This window comes from Crotalus tigris, unplaced genomic scaffold (assembly GCF_016545835.1).
Source record: "Crotalus tigris isolate CLP2741 ecotype Arizona unplaced genomic scaffold, ASM1654583v1 scf7180000019007.31208882:3723066, whole genome shotgun sequence".
Classification (NCBI taxonomy): Eukaryota; Metazoa; Chordata; class Lepidosauria; order Squamata; family Viperidae; genus Crotalus; species Crotalus tigris.
Window position 1 is genome coordinate 19,215 of NW_024097321.1, and position 19,257 is coordinate 38,471.

At 38.3% G+C, this 19,257-nt stretch overlaps 1 long non-coding RNA gene across 2 annotated transcripts in view; it reads right to left on the reverse strand.

Moving 5' to 3' along the window:
- Window positions 1–19,257, reverse strand: part of LOC120314822 — a 43,733-nt gene that overhangs the window by 11,970 nt on the left and 12,506 nt on the right. Inside the window, exons 2-3 of one of the 2 annotated variants that reach the window (XR_005558534.1) lie at window positions 16,107–16,376; window positions 12,571–12,803 (exon numbers count right to left, since the gene is read on the reverse strand). This is a non-coding gene — a long non-coding RNA (uncharacterized LOC120314822). Of the gene's footprint in view, window positions 1–12,570; window positions 12,804–16,106; window positions 16,377–19,257 lie in introns of those variants that run through there. The other variant, XR_005558533.1, reaches the window with a different exon arrangement.

Below are 19,257 nucleotides of genomic sequence, written 5' to 3' on the forward strand. Positions count from 1 at the left end.
TGAAGGCAGTCTGTCCGGATGCAACCGGTCAAGTCTAGTAGTAAGTTGGCGCCCCAACGAAGTTCAGCTGGACTTCTCCCTGTAGAAGTGGACGGTGTGGTGCGATAAGAAAGGAGAAAGTCAGCCAACCTGTGATGCCAGTCCCCGTAGGTGAGTCTCTTCAAGGCGTCCTTTGCGATGCGCACCATGCGTTCAGCCATACCGTTGGTGGACGGGTGAAAAGGCGCAGACGTGGCATGACGGATCAGGTTTGCCTGTAAGAAAGCTTTCAGGCGTTCTTCTTGGGGTTGTGCCCTTCGTCGGCTCAGACACACAGCTGCAATATGCCCCTGCTTGCCGCATGCCCGGCAGGTAGCGGAGCGGAACTTGCAGTCGGTTCTCCTGTGGCGACCTCCACAGCCGATGCACTTGAGCAGAGCCGAAGAGCTTCCCTTCTGGTTCTCTTCCTTCGCGGGGTGTAGACGGTCGACTTCCTCGTCCGGATCCTCCTCGGAGTTTCGTCGGACGTCTTCCTGGTGCACGGACGCACCCTCTGCACTGTTTCTGATCGGCCGCATGTTTTTGATGGCGCCGCCTGCTGCTTCTTCTGCGGTGACTTCCCTTAAGGCGTCTTGGAAGGATAATTCTTCCTTGGCAAAAAGTCTCTGTTGTAGCTCTCGATGCCTTAGCCCGCACACGAATCGGTCCCTCAGTCGTTCCTCGAGGTCCTTGAACTCGCAGGGCTTGGCGGCCTTCCGTAGCGCGGCGATGTATTCCTTGGCTGTTTCACCGGACCGTTGATCCCTCTGCTCGAAGGTGTGGCGCCATGAGATAACGGACACCTTGGGGTGGAAGTGCTCTTTCAGCAGCTTCTTCAGGTCTGCGTAGCTTACAGACTCTACTGGAACAGGTGCTACAAGATTTTCTGCGATTTCGAAGGCGTCTTGGCCGCAAACGCAAAGCAGGGTGGCGGCCTTCAAGCTATCTTCCCTCACTTGGTTTGCCTTGAAGTAGTTCTCCATTCTGGATACGTAGGACTCCCACCGCTCTGGATGTGAGACGTCGAATTCCGAAAGCCTTCCGATTTTCGCCATCTTCGGATCTTCAGGAGACGGGTCTATCAGCCAGCCTACCCCCGAATGCGCACCGGATTGGCGGGCAGCTGCCGAGTCGACGCCGTTCCTCTTCCGCCGCTCAGGACTCCTTGGGTAAGCTTACACTTTTTCCTTTCCAGGTAGTGCAAGGCATCCCACCCTCGTCGCCAGTGTTGCGTCCTTGGCGGGAAAACAGACACGAGAAGCAGCTGGAGTTCTCAGTTTCTTTTATTCAGCGTTCAGCTTACAGGAAGATGGCTTCAGCCTCGCCCAAACGCCTCGCAGCCTCTTATATAGGCAACTCCCGGGTAAATGGGTTACTTTTCCCGCGCCAGCACCCGCGCATGCGCACGGCGCTGGCGACAGCCTGTCTGGTCCCGGGCAGCTTTGCACCTGCCCGGGACTGCCTGCAAACGCCCGAGCCGTTTGCAAAGGCTCGGGACATAACAGTGTTCTTGGCTATTTTATTTAGATGGTAGAAATAGAATTCACTTAATCCTTAGAGAGTGGTCTCCATGTTTTGTAATTCTCCCCCCGCCCCAAGATCCATAGCACTGTAAGTGAAGAATTATTACCTAACTCTCTCTTTCCTTCCTTTCTGCCTGCCTGCCTGCCTCCCTGCATTTCCCCTAAACTGCTTTTCAGTGTGACATATGAGCAAAGAACACTACTTGGCAAAAAAAGAAAGAAACTCTGTGGAACATGTATACCAGGGGTGTCAAGCTCAATTTCACTGAGGGCCGCATCAGCATTGCAGATGCCCTTGGGGGGGCGAGTGGGTGTGACCAGAGTGGGTACAGCCTACTGGATGGGCGTGGATAGAGTGGGTATGGCCTACTGGGTGAGCGTAGCCAGTTCTACATCATTCACGTCAAGGGGGCCTGTGGGGGCCTGGGCAGGAGTGGGACAGATCTGAGGGTCTCTGGCAGAAGGGGGTGGGAATGGGGCAAGTGCCAAGGCATAGTCCACCGGGGCAAGTGCCAAGATGGCCAACACAAAATTGTACATTGGCTCCTGGCTGGCCTGGGCCAGGGCCAAGGCAGCGGGGGCTGTTCCCTCACTGTTTCCAGGATGGCTTCGCGGGCCACATGAAACCACTTCGCGGGCCGCATCTGGCCCCTGGGCCTTGTGTTTGACATGTCTGATGTATACTTTTCAGCCAGAATAAGATTTTCTGAACCACTCAGGAATGTCACACTGCACAGCCATATGATTTAACAAGTCTGCCAACTAATATAAAATTCATTATTCAAACCACTCACCCTATAACAATAAGCTAATACAAAAACTTTTGAAATATTATATTGAAAATATTTTGGAGAGAATAAGAATAAGCTTTTCTATTAAGTTTGAAAAACCTATAAATAAAAATATATTAATACATTCTAAAAGATGGTACCTTGGGAACTAATTTGGGAACTCATGTAAATCTGATCCCTGTCATCTTGGTTTTATGCAGCATTTTATAAGTTTGAGGAAGCACATTTGCATGCTGTTAGAGGACATTTTCCATTTGCAGAACAAAAGAAAATGAAGGTGTCCTTGGTTTCTTTTGCCTGCCTTTATTTATGGGCAGATCAATACAAATATCAACAGTAGAACTGATTATTTTAGGCTTATCAAGTGTGACTTTCCTTCTTAAAATAGTCCCTAAGTGAATAACTTCTAAGTAGTGCAGAACTGATTATTTGAGACAGTGAAGTTTAGCAAAGAGAGGCCTACATATCAATTGGGATCAGAGAGGGCAACAATCAGGGAATGACTGTAGTCAACATATTATCACAATGCAAAGTGCAAAATCAGGACACACATCATTGTATGAAGTGCACATAAAAATCCTGAGTCATGTACAATGTATTTTTAATCAGGACCAATCTTGACAGTAAAAATGGAATTCTGGAATATTATAATAACGTGCATTCATGTAACAGTATTCAATATTCAAATACACTACTTTAAAAAGAATCTGCAGTATACAGTTACCACAGTAATTATATTTTATGTTCTAATTTGGCTATGGAACATTGTTGATGGGTGGAGATCTATGGAAACTACCAAAAAACATGACAATGACTTCATCTTTTGTTCTTGGATTCCCTTCAATGTGTGTCAACATTTTTACAGTATACTTTAAAAACATAGAAGCAAAACAAAGTATAATAATATATTTATTGCATTTCGCAATAAATATATTATTATACTTCACAACTAACAGAAGACAATGTAAAGTCAAGTTTAGGACTCCATATCATCATCTGCATTTTAATAGATTCATTGTAAATTTACAAAATTTAATACTCAGTATAAATTTCTTCATATTTTTTGGCAGCAAATTGTAAATCAATGCAATAATAAAATATAATAAATACTGTACATTTCCTAAAATTAAGCAGCCTTTCAATTTTTTAAAAATGCACATAATTCAATACAAGAACAACAATGATTTTCACCTTTACATTTACAAGATTTAGTGTATTAACTATTGCAAAACTAAAACCCTATCAAATAATCCTATGAAATAATCACTGATTATTAGTAAACCATTCCTTTTTTTCCTTCAACAAATTTATAAATTTAATACAAATGGAAATATGTTTGGATTTTTATATTGCTATCCTTTCCATATACTATTACAATTAATAGCAAATAGCCTTGAAAAATGGAAAAATACAACATTTCTTGGGTTCTCTTAGTACAGTGAGCTATAAACTAATGTTAAGATGACCAACCATCCTCCTTTAGGGAGGACAGTTCTCCTTTTGTAAGTTCTGTCCTCTCGAAAAAAATGTCTTCCTACATGTCCAAAAAAAAAAAAAAAAGCAGGGCTTTTTTTTTCTCATAGAACGCTCAGAACGATGTTCCGGCACCTTTTTTTGATGGGTTTTTTTCAACTTTTGCATGAACTGTGCTACTTCCCCTATTGGCTTTCGAAAGCCAATAGGAATTGCTGCTGAGTGCGCCAAAACACCGGGGCGGCAAAATTTGCACATGTAAGTTGTCTGCAGCGAAGGCGAATTGGCAGGAACTTTGCACCCCTCCCTGCTACCCAACTACACCATCTCCTAGTTAGTCCCGAAGATACCTGCAGGAGACAGGAGCAGCGATGCCACAGTAACTTCCTCTTGATCTTCGGCCCTGCTAGGGCAATAATGGCTGCGGGCGTAAGAGGCAGAGGCTGCGGGGCTGCTGCGGGCTGGGGTGTGAGGGGCGGCGGTCGCCGGCTGCCCCCCGTGCTGTGGGAGCTGCGGGGCCTGCTCTACACGGGGCTGTGCAGGGTAGGCGGTGTGCTGGCGGGGCGACTGCAGGCGGGGTGTGTTGATGGCGGGCTGCCCCCCAGGGCCGGAGCCGTGCAGCTAGTGCTTTGGGAGCTGCGGGGCCCGCTCTACATGGTGGGGCAGCAGTGCTGGTGGGGCAGCTGCAGGCAGGGGCGAAGCATAATTACAATATAAAACGTTATTGTTACAAATGTTTTTTATTTTGCATTTATCATTTTATAGTGTATTCTGTATTATTGTTGCAATGAATAAAATGTTTCTTTTATTTACAATATTTTTTTCTTCAATTTATTTGTGTCCTCCTTTTCATTGTAAAAAAGTTGGTGCATCTTAGAACATGAAATTGATTTTCTTAGCCATTTGAAACAGGATTCCTTTTGGTTAAAAAAATAGTTTTACAGTTCATGAGATTAAAAAAGGCACACATTAAAGGATAAGGCACACCAAGATCTTCTATAGTTTTATAAGATTAGGACCATGATACGGTAACTTATTTGTGAACTTGACACAACAGATTTATCACATAAAGATTATCCATCCCCATCTCATTAGCTTGAAATTCATACAGACATTTGGATAATGTGGGTAGACATCTATACATACTTGGCATGTTTTAAACCTGAGTCTATCATTGCCTAGATCAGGATTTTTTAAGCTGTGTTTTCAGAGGAGAATTTAATGGGCTTCAGTGAAAGACTAAGGGCAGAAAAAGAATGTACTTGAACAAAAGTAGGGACATCCACTGCACATTTTTTTCTACAGTGAAAAGGATAGCATTTCTCAGCTAATGTTCAAAAGCATTTGTTTTCATGATGACTCATTATTTTGTGTGTAGCTGAAAGGCAGAAAGCTGATCCAGGAAACTGGTATTTTTAACTAGCAGGTTTTGTGGTCTGAAAAAGTTTTTAAAAAATTTCCCAGAACTAATACCTATAAAATACACCAGATATAGATTGATACGGTTGTGCTATGTAGTGATTACATTATAGGCAGAAAACAGAAAGCAACAGTCAAGGTGTCATTGGTAATAAGGTTATGCTTTGATGGGTAAATTCTCAAATTAAATAATTTGGAATGGGGAACAACTCTCAGCAACTACATAAATAAATTATCACGGACAGAATCCATCCCAATTTGGTTGTTCAGGTCTTCCAATGGTTTATTCATTACCATTGTAATTTTTAATATTTTTAATATTTCTAATTTCATAATTGGTCTTTTTCCACCGGAAGGAACATTGCAATAAGATAGCCAATCAAAATAACCCTAATATCAGGTTTAGATCTCTTTTTCATTATGTATCTGAAGAACAGATAAGCAGCAGATTGTTAAATATATTATATCTCACTCAATCTGACCACTTTATATCACTAGCATAAGAATTATTGTGTATGACTGTTGGTTTATCAAAAAGCTCAGAGAAATGACTCAGCTGTAGAGATATCCAAGCAGAAGTGGGATTCAGCCAGTTTGCACCACTTCGGCAGAACCGGTAGCTAATTTTTTGTTGCCCAGGCTTAGAATGTAATGGTGGTGAAAAATGAGGACTGAATCTGTCCAACTGCAAGCATGAACCCATAGCATATTTATTTCTTTACCCTTACTGCATCCACGAATCCTCATCCAGAAATTTTGTTTAGGGTAACTTGATCCACTCTGTGAAAAAACAGTGGAGTTAACTATTCAACTGGATGTTAGGACATGTTTTCCAGATTCTTTGAAGAAAAAAATATTCACATATTGGAGTTAAAAGCATCTTGGACTGTCATTTCTTATGAAACTATCAGAAACTATTATTTCTGCTTCTAGAGACCAATAAAACAGATTGGTACTGGGCTGTGGACCATAGGTTGGAAATCCCTTCCCTAGATGGATTGTTCTCCATCTGAAGGATGGAGAGCCTGGTCTCCTACCCTTGGGAGCTATCTGTACTGAGCAAGACCTGAAGAGGTGAAGCATATGCTTCTCAGAACAGCTTAACTAGCAGCTGCCATCCCATCAGACACTGGTTGGCTTCCCCGGGAATAAAATTTTGCCACCAATTGGGTTGTTTGTTTTTTATTACAAATCCTTACAGCTTCACTTCTAACTTGCTTAGCAAGCAAATTGAGAATGATAGGAGTTGACATCTTATGAAGGGAATTAAGAGCTGATCTTGGGGAAAATGCGAGAGAGACATTAAGGACAAGAGATTACACAGTCTGGAGACTGAAGGAAGCATGAGGAAGAAATTCAAAATAACCTGTCCTGGTTTGGTTTAGGACAAGATGGGACAGAAATAAACTTAGGCAGGCTTTCAAGATTTTCTTAAAATACTCTGCAACAATAAAGTAGCATTCTTGCAATCCCTGAAGTGTCTGTTTCACTATTCTGAACCTTTACTGGCCTTGCTTCAAGGACAGAGTCCAACACAATGTGCATCCAAAAGATTTTATCCCTCAGAGGCTTAACATATATTTTTAAAATCTATTCTTATAACAAAACTAATTTGATTTTTTTCCATTACTGTAAGATTTTATTGAGAATATTTAAACTTTCATTATCTTTTGAAACTGCAGAAAATATTGCAGAATGCCTTTTTCAACTCCAGTAACTATACTGAATTTTCAGCCTCTGTAAATCTAATATCCCAGCATGAATTTAATATTGTTTGTTTCTAATTGTATTTATTTCTTATGTACTATTAAATGTTTAAAAAAGGGAGACTATTTTGGATATTTTATAATAATTTCCAAATCACTAAGCCTGTGGTGGCGAACCTATGGCACGGGTGCCAGAGGTGGCACTCAGAACCCTCTCTGTGGGCACGTACACCGTCGCCCCAGTCCTAGGCCTTCAGCTGGGTTTTATAAAACCTTTTTTGCTTTAGGCCCCTGCTGCCGTGTGCAAAAAAAAAAAAAAAAGGTTCAATCAATCAGTCAATTTCAACTTCTCATGAGAAAAAAAGATCTTGCAAAGTTGGAATTGATTGAACTTTTTAGTCCCACCCAGTCTGCCATTACCACCACAGCCATGCCCACCCAATGGGCCACACCCACCCAATGGGCCACACCCACCTGGCACCCAACAATGCATAAGTGGGTTTTAGGTTGCAGCTTGGGCACATGTCTCTAAAAGGTTCGCCATCAGTGCACTAAGCCTTTGTGTGTGAAATAGTTTTAAAAAGCAGAATAAAACCATTGCCCTTTTGGTGGTAGTATGAAGACATAACTGCCTATTTATTCTCAAAATATTTTATTGTATGTGCATTTCTACCATGTGATGAAAATTAAATCCATAAAAGATATTTGTAGTTGGCAGTTGTCATAGTTAAATTCTATCTAATTACTGGAAAAAGCAGTAGCTTTTAGAGCCCAACTGGATCATAATAAACCTTTAAAAAAACCACATCTGCAAATTACTGCATCACAGTTTAGGCTGAGATGTTGTGAACTGCCAATTTCTATTTATATATGAGACATCGCAACTATGTCTACCAGCACCTAAAAGTTCAGACTAAGCATTTCTTGTCTTTCTACTATTCTTGACATAATTTGGAATAAAATGAGTACTCATTTCTACAGACTAAATAAATTGCAGCAAACTTTCAGCTCTGAAATTTTCCATGTAACCCTTCTCCGAGAAGAGGCAAGTAAATATTTTCTTGAAGGTTAACTAAATCGTATTTTGTATTTTGCTCAAATTTTACCAACTCTGTTTAATTTCAAACATGCTTTGCTGAAACAAGCTTCTTTCATGCTCACCATCATAATTAGTCAGGTTAATTATGTTAATAATCTTGGTCATGCCACACTCTTTGTATGTATATTTGGCATCAATTAATAGGAAAGATTTTTCTGGCACCCACTTCATGTAACCTTCCATTATAGGTAAAATCTTGTGACAATTCATTCTCATGATGAATGGAATGGAAACAAGTATACTCACTTTGGCATTCATGATTTATACCGCGTTTTAATGATGGAATTTTAGTCCAAAACATATAGAAGGCACCAGTTATGTAATCAGCCATGCTTAACATCACATCATAATAATTCATTCTAAAAATACTTTCCTTTAAGTTACATGTATTTTTTAAAAAGTGATATCATTTTAAAAGAAGATTCATAAAAAAAAAACAATGTGTGTGTGTGAGAGAGAGAGAGAGGAAGAGGGAGGGAGGGAGGGAGTGAGAGAGAAAGAGAGAGAGAGAGAGAGTAATTTGCCAATTTTCTTCGAAACTTGCCGTATTAAGGTTCCCCTTGCCTGCCCATATAAACTAAGCCAAAGTATATCAATAATCCAAATGCTTATTAATATTATGAGAAACAAAACAAAATAAAGAAGACCTTGACAGAAAAAAGGGAAATACAAAAGGCAGTAAAGGCATTTGCAGTAAGGTGCCAGCTGCAAAGAAAAAAAAACCCTTAAGGTTTTGCTCTCTAAAATGCTGAAGATGTTGGTATACTTGTAAGATCTTCCAAGAAAAGATACTATTTATATCCAAAGCTTAATATTACTGAAAATTTATTTTCCTTGTTCTGCTTGTCTGAAACCCCAACCAGAAGAGACAGAGAACCTTATTCTTTTTGTAAGGTTTACATCATGCTTTAATGTATCACTTAAAGAGTTTGATATTTATATGTTCATAAATTTTTGCTCTTGGTCTGGGGCCAGAATGGAAGTGTGCCATTCTGGGAGTGGCTAGTAGACTAAATAGAAGAGCCCACCCCCACTCTATTGTGTATCTTAGCTATCTATTCCTTTGTTAATTTTAATGTATTTGTCTTACTGCTTTAATCTTTTATAATATCATTTTATCAGACTGTAAACTGCCCAGAGTCATGTGACAGCGAGAAGGGCCGCAAATAAATTTAATAAATAAATAAATAAAAATAAAACATTTCTCAAAATATTTTATGTATATATTCTTCCAAGTTTTAATAGATGTATTTTATGTACCTTGTATTTTATATACAGAATACCATAACTCCAGAAAATTCATTATCACCATATTGCAATAAAGTCGGCCATTTCACAGCAATACAGGTAATCCCTGACTTAACAACAACAATTTCTATTACTACGTGATGTAACCTCCCCATCAAAGGCCCCTCACAAAACTCCCACTGATGAGTCACACCTGACCTACCACAAGACCAATTATAAGATTCACACCTGACTCATCACAAAACCCATCACAAGACCCTCATTTGCCACACCCACACCTGACCCATTACAAGATTTGCTGACCACATGAAGCCCTTATAAACAGAAGAAAACTGATACTGACTTCCCCTAAACTCCGCTGAAGATGTTATCTAGCCCGATAACGAAATGTTCGGAAACCAACCCACAAGCTCGGAGAACGAACCTTCACCCTCAAGTGATGCAATCATAAAGTGGCATGTCACATGACTGCATTGCTTAGAGACTGAAATCCCAGCACTTCCAGTTGTGAATGTAACTCGATACAGGGGTCATTAAGTGTGGGAAGTCCCACCTAAGGAGCACAAGGATGCTGCAAGGGGATGGGGGAAATGCCAAACACCAGGAAGCCCAAACACCATGACCAAAGCATCTTGCCCCAGCTCAACCATCCTCACTTCCCTGCACTAGTGAAATGGGATGTGATTTTATATTCTTATATATATGCTGAATTCTGTATGGATTTTCTGACTAATCATTAATTTATAAACATTAACATATAACTGACTATTTATGGTTTCTAAACTTCTCACATTTAATATTAATCTGGGTTGTTCTTGTGGCATAATCAAAAAGAGAAAATTATATAAAAAGGACTGTTAAACTATAATGAATCAATGTATCTCAGATCATATGTAATCTTCTTAGTGTCATGGTTCTGACAGATGAAACTTCAAAAGAACTTCGAGGCATTGTTTATCTTAAAGAATCTTTATTTTGATTAGCATAACATCGGCACTGCATAATCAAAACCAAAAACTGAATTCCCCTCCCCTGAGCACATAGTATCAAAGCACAATTCCCTCCTCCAATTGACAGTCATAAATCAACATTTCCCAATTAGCTTGAAGTGCAGGTTTCCTCTCCAGTTCTTCAGACCTTCAGTTCTTTATCAGCTCTGGTTACAATAACCTTGTTTCTCACACTAGGTCCAATGTTGTTATGTCTAGCTGGACTCTCATTCACATTCCCCCTCCCAGCATCATCTAACTCTAAAAGTAAAAGGTAAAAGATGGCTACATTTCCATCTGTTGTCAATGCAAAAACATCTGATGTTAGCAGCGCTGACACTTAGTCACTGAACCAGCTTTATGCTCTAGCAATAAAGATGAAGCTAATAGGAATAGTTCATAATACCTAATTTAATTTTGCTTAGTTATAAAATATTTCAAACTAATAAGGTATTTTTTAAAACCAGGACACTTATATCCAATTTTAAACTATGCAAAGCAGCTGACTAAAGTGTCTTGCAACTTCACACTCAAACTATTTAATAATATTGCAACAGCTGCTTTAGTCATTTGTTTTCACACTTCTTTAATTTTTACTTTTATTTACAACCAAATCACATCAAGATAGCTTTGTGGTTTCTTGTAAGCTATGATATTTAATGTAAACATGTTTAGGAATCAAAAACATAAAAGGAGGTTAATAAATATTCTTGGGAGAATATTTTTCTTACTACTTCATGTGTAAAATGTTAAGAACATTTCCTGCTACTAATTACACTCATTTCTAATCACTACATTCTAGATCTAGATTCCCCAAAGTTGACTTATACAAAGTAAAGAAGGAATTAGCATATTTAAACAACTTTAATGATATACTTTGTTCTGCAATATAGATTTCCATGCTAAGTTTGTTCATCATGCAACAATCATGGTTTTTAAAGAGTGCATAGTTATTTGTTTTTACGATTTAGAAATAATGATTTATGCATCATGCTAAGCCAATCCATCACCCAATAACTTACTAGAATATTGTATGAACTTGAACATTGTTATTTGTGTTTCATCAATGTGCTACTTGGTACTGGCAGTTCTCTACAATTCTTCTGTCTAGCATGTCATGTTCTTAGATAAACTGAGCCAATCTCCTTTTTGCCCTTTTCCTTTCTATCATACTCATATTGAGTTGCTAGCTATGTTTAGCTTTTTCCATAAAAAAATATAGACCTTGGTTTTCTCTTATCAGTATGATGCCTGAGTACTTTGTTATATTTTCTTGGCCATTATATTATACATTCTTACATTAGAGCTTACGGCTGAATTGATATCTATAGCAGTGATGGCGAATCTTTTAGACACCGAGTACCCAAAAATCGCCCCACCCCCCACCCTCCCCTGCCCACCCCACCCCCACTCTGCTCCCTGCCCTGCCCCCTGCCCCACCACCCGCAGGGCCACCTATCACCTCCACAGCCCACCACAGATCGCCCTGGTGGCCCTGCAACACCATAGTGGCCATGCCCTCCGCCCGCGCCCCACAGCATCATCTGCATGCGATGGGGCACGAGGGCGAAGTCTTGTCCCTACTGCCCAGCTCCCATGCCCTTGACTGTGCTGCTCCGTGTGGGCTGCACCTGGGGGCGACTCTCCTCCAGAAGGGCTGCTGGTGAGGAGGGTCTAAGGGGGGGAGGCAGTCCTGGGGCGACAGCGTGCGTGCCCACAGAAAGGGCTCTGAGTGCCGCCTCTGGCACGCATGTCATAGGTTCGCCACCACTGATCTATAAGATCACACCATATAACATCTATAAAAACAGAATTTTGAAATCTAAATTCTAGCCTATAATTCCATAGTTTTGCGTTTAATGCTACTAAACATCTTGCATAAATAATGACAGTATAATCAGTTAAATCAATGTGAATAAAACTATGATTAATATAAGAAATAAACCATATGCAATGGGTCACCTTTGGTAAAAACATAAAACAATTCTATGAATTAAAATCTATGTACCTATTGAGATTTTGTAATCAATTTTAAATATGCTAACTCATAAATTAATTGAATGAGGCTTGTTATTAGCAAGACTGTTATTTGTTAATCTTTCACTCTTTTTTGTATTTAACAATTAAGTATGTCATCTGCCCTGGGAAGCAGACAACGATCTAATGTCAGCAGCAACTTACTAGTGTTCCCATACAATATATATTTTAAAATAAACAAAAATGAAATAGGTGTTTTATTGTGTATTACACAAAATTATACTGGTATATAAAATCAAGTATAAAGAATAAGTGATTTTTTTTTCATTTTTGTTTAGAGAGCTTCTTAGAATAACAGAATTAGGCAAATGGATTCAAATGCCTTACAAACCACAATATACAATCAGTTATCTTTGGCCTAATAGGGTACAAATTGTCATTTTCAGATTTATAAATTCCGTCTCCAGTTTTATGTTTGATGTCTCCAGAAGATGAAATTCCTAAGCCAGAAACAGTCTGTTCTACAGATTGTCTGCTCATCAATAATTCAGGACTATAGACTAAAAAGAAAAGTATTGTACATAAGCACAACAGAAATGAAATCTTTTAAAACTCCTGCTTGATCTGCTTGACTTGCAGGAGAAATCAGCTATTACAAACTGAACCCTTTTTGTTTTGAGTAGTGAGAAAATAAACAAAAAGATTTAGAATATACTAATAAATAAATGCCTGTATGTCTCTCCCATCTTTGTTCTTAAAACAGTATGAATTATTTAATAAATACTATTCAATATGAGTAATTTGAATTACAAATTAGAACCTTTCAAATATTTAAAGAAACCAATTTGTAAATATACTACAAAATATTATCCTCAATTTCTTCTTCATGGCCAACAATATTCCAATAGATAATGACAAGAATTTAGAAATCTAGGGGACTTCCGGTGGATCTGCGCGTGCGATGGCGGCTACTTTGTAGCGTCCTCCTGGGAAAGTGTTAGAACCGCTATGAACAGCAGACATGAGCTGTTCTGCGGTTCAAAATCTCCCTCCCGGGCAAAGGGAGGGAGAAGAGTATCATCTGAATAGTGGTAGAGCCTCTTATGCACCCCAAGGAGTTCGGATTGTCTGCTCTTCCCAGCTGTTTTTGTCTCTAGGGACAAAACAAGCCGCTGCAACCACCTCCGCGATTAAAGTGATCTGGTGAGTTTTCTTAAAAAAGCGGACAGAGCTGAGTAGAGGATTTTGTTTTTTCCGATCTTATTTGGATTTTAGATTTAAAGATTTACTTTTATTCCCTCTTTTTGTTTTCTTCTTTGGTTGAAAGGGAAAGTAAAATGGCGATCGGTAGGCTTTTTGGTGTTTTTTTTTTTTGGACTGGAACGGAACGGAATGGAACGGATTTGATTATTTATAATGATTTTTTGATGTTGGGTTTGGATTTTAGGAGGATTACTTTCCCTTTCTGTTTAACTTTTTTTTATTTCTTGAAGGATTTTTTTTGTTTTTTGTACTTTAAAAAAAAACAGAACGGATTTTTTTTATTTAATTATTTTTTTCTCTTTTCTTTTCCTTCTTTTTCTTAACTTTTTTTATTATAATGATCTCCTTTTGAAGGAGTTTTTGATTTATTGGAGTTAATCTCTCTTTTTTTGCTTAATTTTTCTTTTCCCTTTTTTGGGGGTAATTTTTAAGAAGGAGTAAAGATTTTCTAAGATGGCTCCAAAGCGTCCAGTAATTCCCACAGCTCCTAAGGTGGTTTCTTCTTCAGTGATATCATCAGTGCAACAATCTAAATTAATAGCTTCACCCTCTCCTTTGGCACAGTTATTAACGGTAAAGGATTTGCAAGATATAATGGGAAATGCTATATCTCAAATCAGGGGAGAAGTGAAAGAGATTTTAGTGGAAAATAATAGGAGGCAAGATATAGTTTTGGCTTTAAAAGGAGTTGCCTCTGTTCTTGAAAAGCTGAATTTTCGTGTAGAAGAGGTTGCAGACAAACTGGAGCTGTTGGAGGGAAAATTTGAAGGCATGGAAAAAGAGATGGAAAATTTTCAAATGAGATTCTTATGCTTCAATATAGAGAAATGGAATATGCTTTAAGAATTAGAGGCTTGAGAGAGTCTCTGCAAGGAGTTCTGAGAGAGATGGTGGCAAATGACTTTGCTGTGATTTTGGATAGAAAAAAAGAGGAAATATTTAGTGAAATTGAAAAAACATTTAGAGTTAACTCTGTGGTGGCAAAGCAAAGAAAACTGCCAAGAGATGTAGTAATTTATTTTGGGAAAAGATCCCTGCGTAACGAAATTATACAAGCTTTTTACAATAAGAGGTTTCAGATTGCTTCATAAGACGTTATAATTTTAAAGGAGAGCCCATCTAAAATTTTAAGAAGAAGAAAGGAGTTTGCTTTTTTAGCAGATGAACTTAAAAAGAGGCAAATGTTGTTCAGATGGGATGTCCCGACTGGAATGGTGGTGAATTATCTGGGGACATGTTATAGACTTAATACTGTTTTCAAAGCAAAAGAGTTTTACACTTCGGTCCTGGGGGTATGTTTATCGCCACCTATTATGTCTAAAGCTTCGGAAGAGAAGGTGGCAGAATTGCAGTCTGAAGAGCCTATATTGATGAAAATTGCGAAATTTCAGACTGAAGGGCCTCAACAAGTTGAGATGAAGGAGCAGAGGATAACCTGTGTAACACATAAACGCAAAGAAAAGGAGCAACAGAAGAAGGAGGTTAAGGAAGCCTCACAAGTATTGGTTTCTGAGTCTGCGGGAGAAGCAAGATTTATAAACTTTTTGGAGCAACCTTTAAGGGCAGATTTCCAAGCACTTCTCTCGAGGTTTTTGGACAAGAGAGATTGATAAAGAATGTATAGATTGTTTTCAGGTTATTGATAGATTACAGTTCACTGTGGATGGAATTGGTTATTGGTAAAGAGGAGAGAATATTATGGAGATCGAATGAAAATTTTAGATAAGAAATTTAAGTTTAGCAATTTAAGGAGTATTCAAAAGAGTATCTTGTTTTAATGGTATAACTAATGTTCATATGTTTATTTTCGTGTTGGATGATAAAGAAAGAGGGAGAGATTAGATTCTATATAATATAAGTATGATATTATGGAGATTGAATGAAAATTTTAGATAGGTAGTGCATGTTTAGATATCTAAGGAGTATTTAAAGGAATATTTTGCTTTAAATATGTATAAGAGAATTTTAATGTTATAAGTAATGTTTATATGTGTGTTTTTGAGGGTCTTTATAAAGGATGATGGATAAATTTTAAATAATATAAATATGACATTAGAAAATGTTTAGAGTATTTTATAATGTGTCTAATGATTGTAATCATAATTTTTTTTGCTTTTTATATATTGGTCTTAAAGTATTTTATAATTTGTTTAATTATTGTAATTAATTGTTTATGGTGTTTAAATTTTTTTCTTTTAAGTTTTAACTAAGCCTGTACTCAGCTCTGGGAAGGTTGGGGGAGGGTTGGGGTAGGTTGGGAGGATTTGGGCAGGGGAATTTATTTTTTTTTGTAAAATTTTAAAAATTTTCAATAAAAAAAAAGAATTTAGAAATCTAAATAGGCAAAATTAAAGACTAGCAAACCTCTTCAAAACTAAGTTTCTTCAAAACTAAGTTCTCTCTATGTCTGTTCTTATTATTCTTTGTTTGTCATATCAAAATTTAAGACTATGAATGCTAGTGTTGCAGGAAGGACTAATCAAATTTTAAACTCTCAGGTTAGATGCTTAAAGTATTTAGTCTCTTTCTAGACACAACAGATCCCTATTTTTCATTGAAAACTCAAAAGAAACCTTTTATGTTCTGTTTTAATCACTTACCTTGGAGTCTCTGCATCACTCCAGCAATATCCCGGGATGTTCTTCCTCCTAATCTTGAGGATGCCATTGCGCCACGTGGCAACGGTGTTGTTTTTTTCTGCATGATTGTCTATCTGAAGTGCAACGTTTCAACAGTTCTCTTTATAAAGCATCATTAGTTGCAGAATGGCACGCCATAGCAAGTCATGGCAGCTTTAAATGGTAGGCATATAACTGTCTGGCTTGCCACTGTTTTAGGACTGTTCTCATTCAATTGCTTGCAATTCAGGCCTGAAAAGATATAGAAATACACAAGAAAGTTTGAGAGAACACCTGTACTTTGGTATTAAAAACACCTCCTCTTACTTTCACTGGATCAGATATTTAGAAATCTGATTGATTGGCTACCATGTGACTAATGATTTAATACTATGAATTGCATTGGTAAAATAGAACAAGAAATCACGCCCTATATCAACACTAAGATTTACAAATTTTTGTGAGCTAATATGTTTGAGCAAACCTTAGAATTCACATTAATGCAACACAGTCGGTTAAAATGTGAAGTTTAATGTTATTACTGCAGAAAGGTTTAAGTGGTTAGAAAATGAATATACTAGAACACACTATTTAATGGAGATCTCAATTATTTTGAGATTGCAATCCAGGCTACTGTAACAACAATACCAACACATTTTGTAGCTTAAACAATATTTATTTGTTTCCAAAAAGTGATCGATGCTTACACATTTTCACAGAAAATTTGTTATGGTCTGAAATACTAGGTTGTTTACTTAGGAAACTCTCCTGGTTTCCTATCCTAGGTGAGATGAGACCTAGCAGAGATACTGAACAAATGCCTCATAAAAATCAATATAATGATGCTAGAAGAAAACAAGTTCCTTCGAAAAGGTTCACAGGTTATAAATGTCTTCATTCGCTTTACAATTTCACATGCTTTTACCACATATTTGCTAGCCTTAGGGAAGTGGTAGGACTATCAGGTAAGGAGTGTGGGGGAGCTGGAGAGGAATGGAGGAACCTGGGGAAGGCTAGGGAGCCTGACACAGCCTGCATGCAAACTCAGGGAGGCCATGGAAGACCTGATGCAGGTCGTTCATGAGTCGAGGGAGGGCTACTAGAGGTTGCACACAGACCGGAGAATGCTACAGGCAGAAGTGATCCTGGAGCGATTTGCAATCATCACTGCTGGCTTCCCCATTGATTTTGCTTGTGAGAAGCCAGCAGGGAAGATTGTCAGTGGCAATCTTGTGACTGTAGTTCTTTGCAAAGTTGTAACCGTGAGCCTGTCACCTGAGCACCCAGATTGCAATTGCGTGACCCTGCCCCCCACTAGAGCTGCAAATAGCCAGAAAGTTGAGAACTGGTCATTTTTTCAGCGCTGCTATGCAGATAGTCCATGACTAACGACCACAACTGAGCCCAAAATTTATGTTGCTAAGCGAGACATTTGCTAAGTGAATTTTGCCCCATTTAGCAACCTTTCTTGCCACAGTTTTTCAGTGAATCATTGCAGTTGTTAAATTAGTAACGCGGTTAAGTGGATCTGGTTTTCCCATTGACTTTGCTTGTCAGAAAGTTGCAAAAGGGGATCACATGACCCCGGGACACTGCAGCCGTCATAAATATGAACCGGTTGCCAAGCATCCAAATTTTTACCACATGACCGTGGGGATGCTGCAACGGTCATAATGTGAAAAACAGTCATAAGTCACTTTTTTCAGTGCTGTTGTAACTTTGAATGGTCACTGAATGAACCGTTGTATGACAAGGACTACCTGTAATTTTGATCAGGCACTGAAAAATGGATACAATTTGAAGATTACCTGTATTTATTTACTTTATTAAGATGAGCTGTTGATAGTTAATTTTTTTCAAGTTTATCCACTTTACTCAAGTGTACTAAGGGTCTTTACCACCTGCTACTACGGGTCTTCCCCACCCACCTCCTTTCTCTCAATCAACAGAAAACTGTACTGGTATGAAACTGCTGACTTCCATGTTTATTTCTATCCAGCCTCCACTGTCTTTGTTGCTAATCACTGCTTAGTCCTGCTAGCAAAGCTGAACTGATTAACACCTTATGGCTGGTTAAAACAGTTTAAGGAAGGGCTGAAAGGGCAGTGCCTTTGTTAGATACTACATTTATAGCAATACTACTAAGAACGACTTAAGATTAACTCACTTATGGGCTGCGGATAAGATGAGGGCAATTGTGAAAACAAGACAGAAAATAAACTTTTTCAGGACACAATTGTGCCAGCATTACGTACAAACAACAACAACAACAACAACAACAACAACAGAATTGGAATGGATGTTGGAGGTCTTCCTGTCCAACCCCTGCTCAGGCAGGAAACCCTATATACCATTTCAGACAAATGGTTGTCCAGTCTCTTCTTAAAAACTTGGAAATTACCAGGACATTATAAATTTATATTTAGTCTTGTTTATATTATTTTATTTGATACAAAATACAACTGATTTTATAAGATGAAATATTGCATATACATGTGGCCAATTCTGTATGGTACATAAACTCCTACAGTACTTTAAAGCTACTCATTAGAAGAGTCACAGGTAATTAGAATATCAGATCTAATGTTAACTAATCCAACTCCTTGTTCAATGCAAAAATCTACTAAACCATCTCCAACAGGTGGAAATCTCCAACAGACAAGATTTTATCTCAGGGATTTCTTGAGTCAGCTGAAGTATTCAATTTCAACTCCTTTGACTGGTCTAGCCTTCTATTTCAAGAGAAAACAGGTCTACAACCTCTTGCACATGACATTTTCTATTTTGCAAGTTAAAGAATATTTTTATAGGATTTTGGTTTTTGGTTTTTTTGCATGATAAACTCTAGCTCTTTGATGATTCTTCATAGGGCTTAGATCTATTCCAGCTATCAATCTGGTATCCTGTGAACCATCTTTAGATTTTATATATCCCTTTTAAAGGGTAACGCCCGTAAGAGGACATAATTTATTTTTATTTATTTATTCATCAAATTTATATAGCCGTCCATCTCACCAAAACCGACTCTGGACAGTGCACAACAATGAATACTGCTCCATTCATTGCTACCTAAACCCTTTAAAATATAAGGAAACTGTATGAGATAGTTAGCCACCTAACTCTTGAGTATACA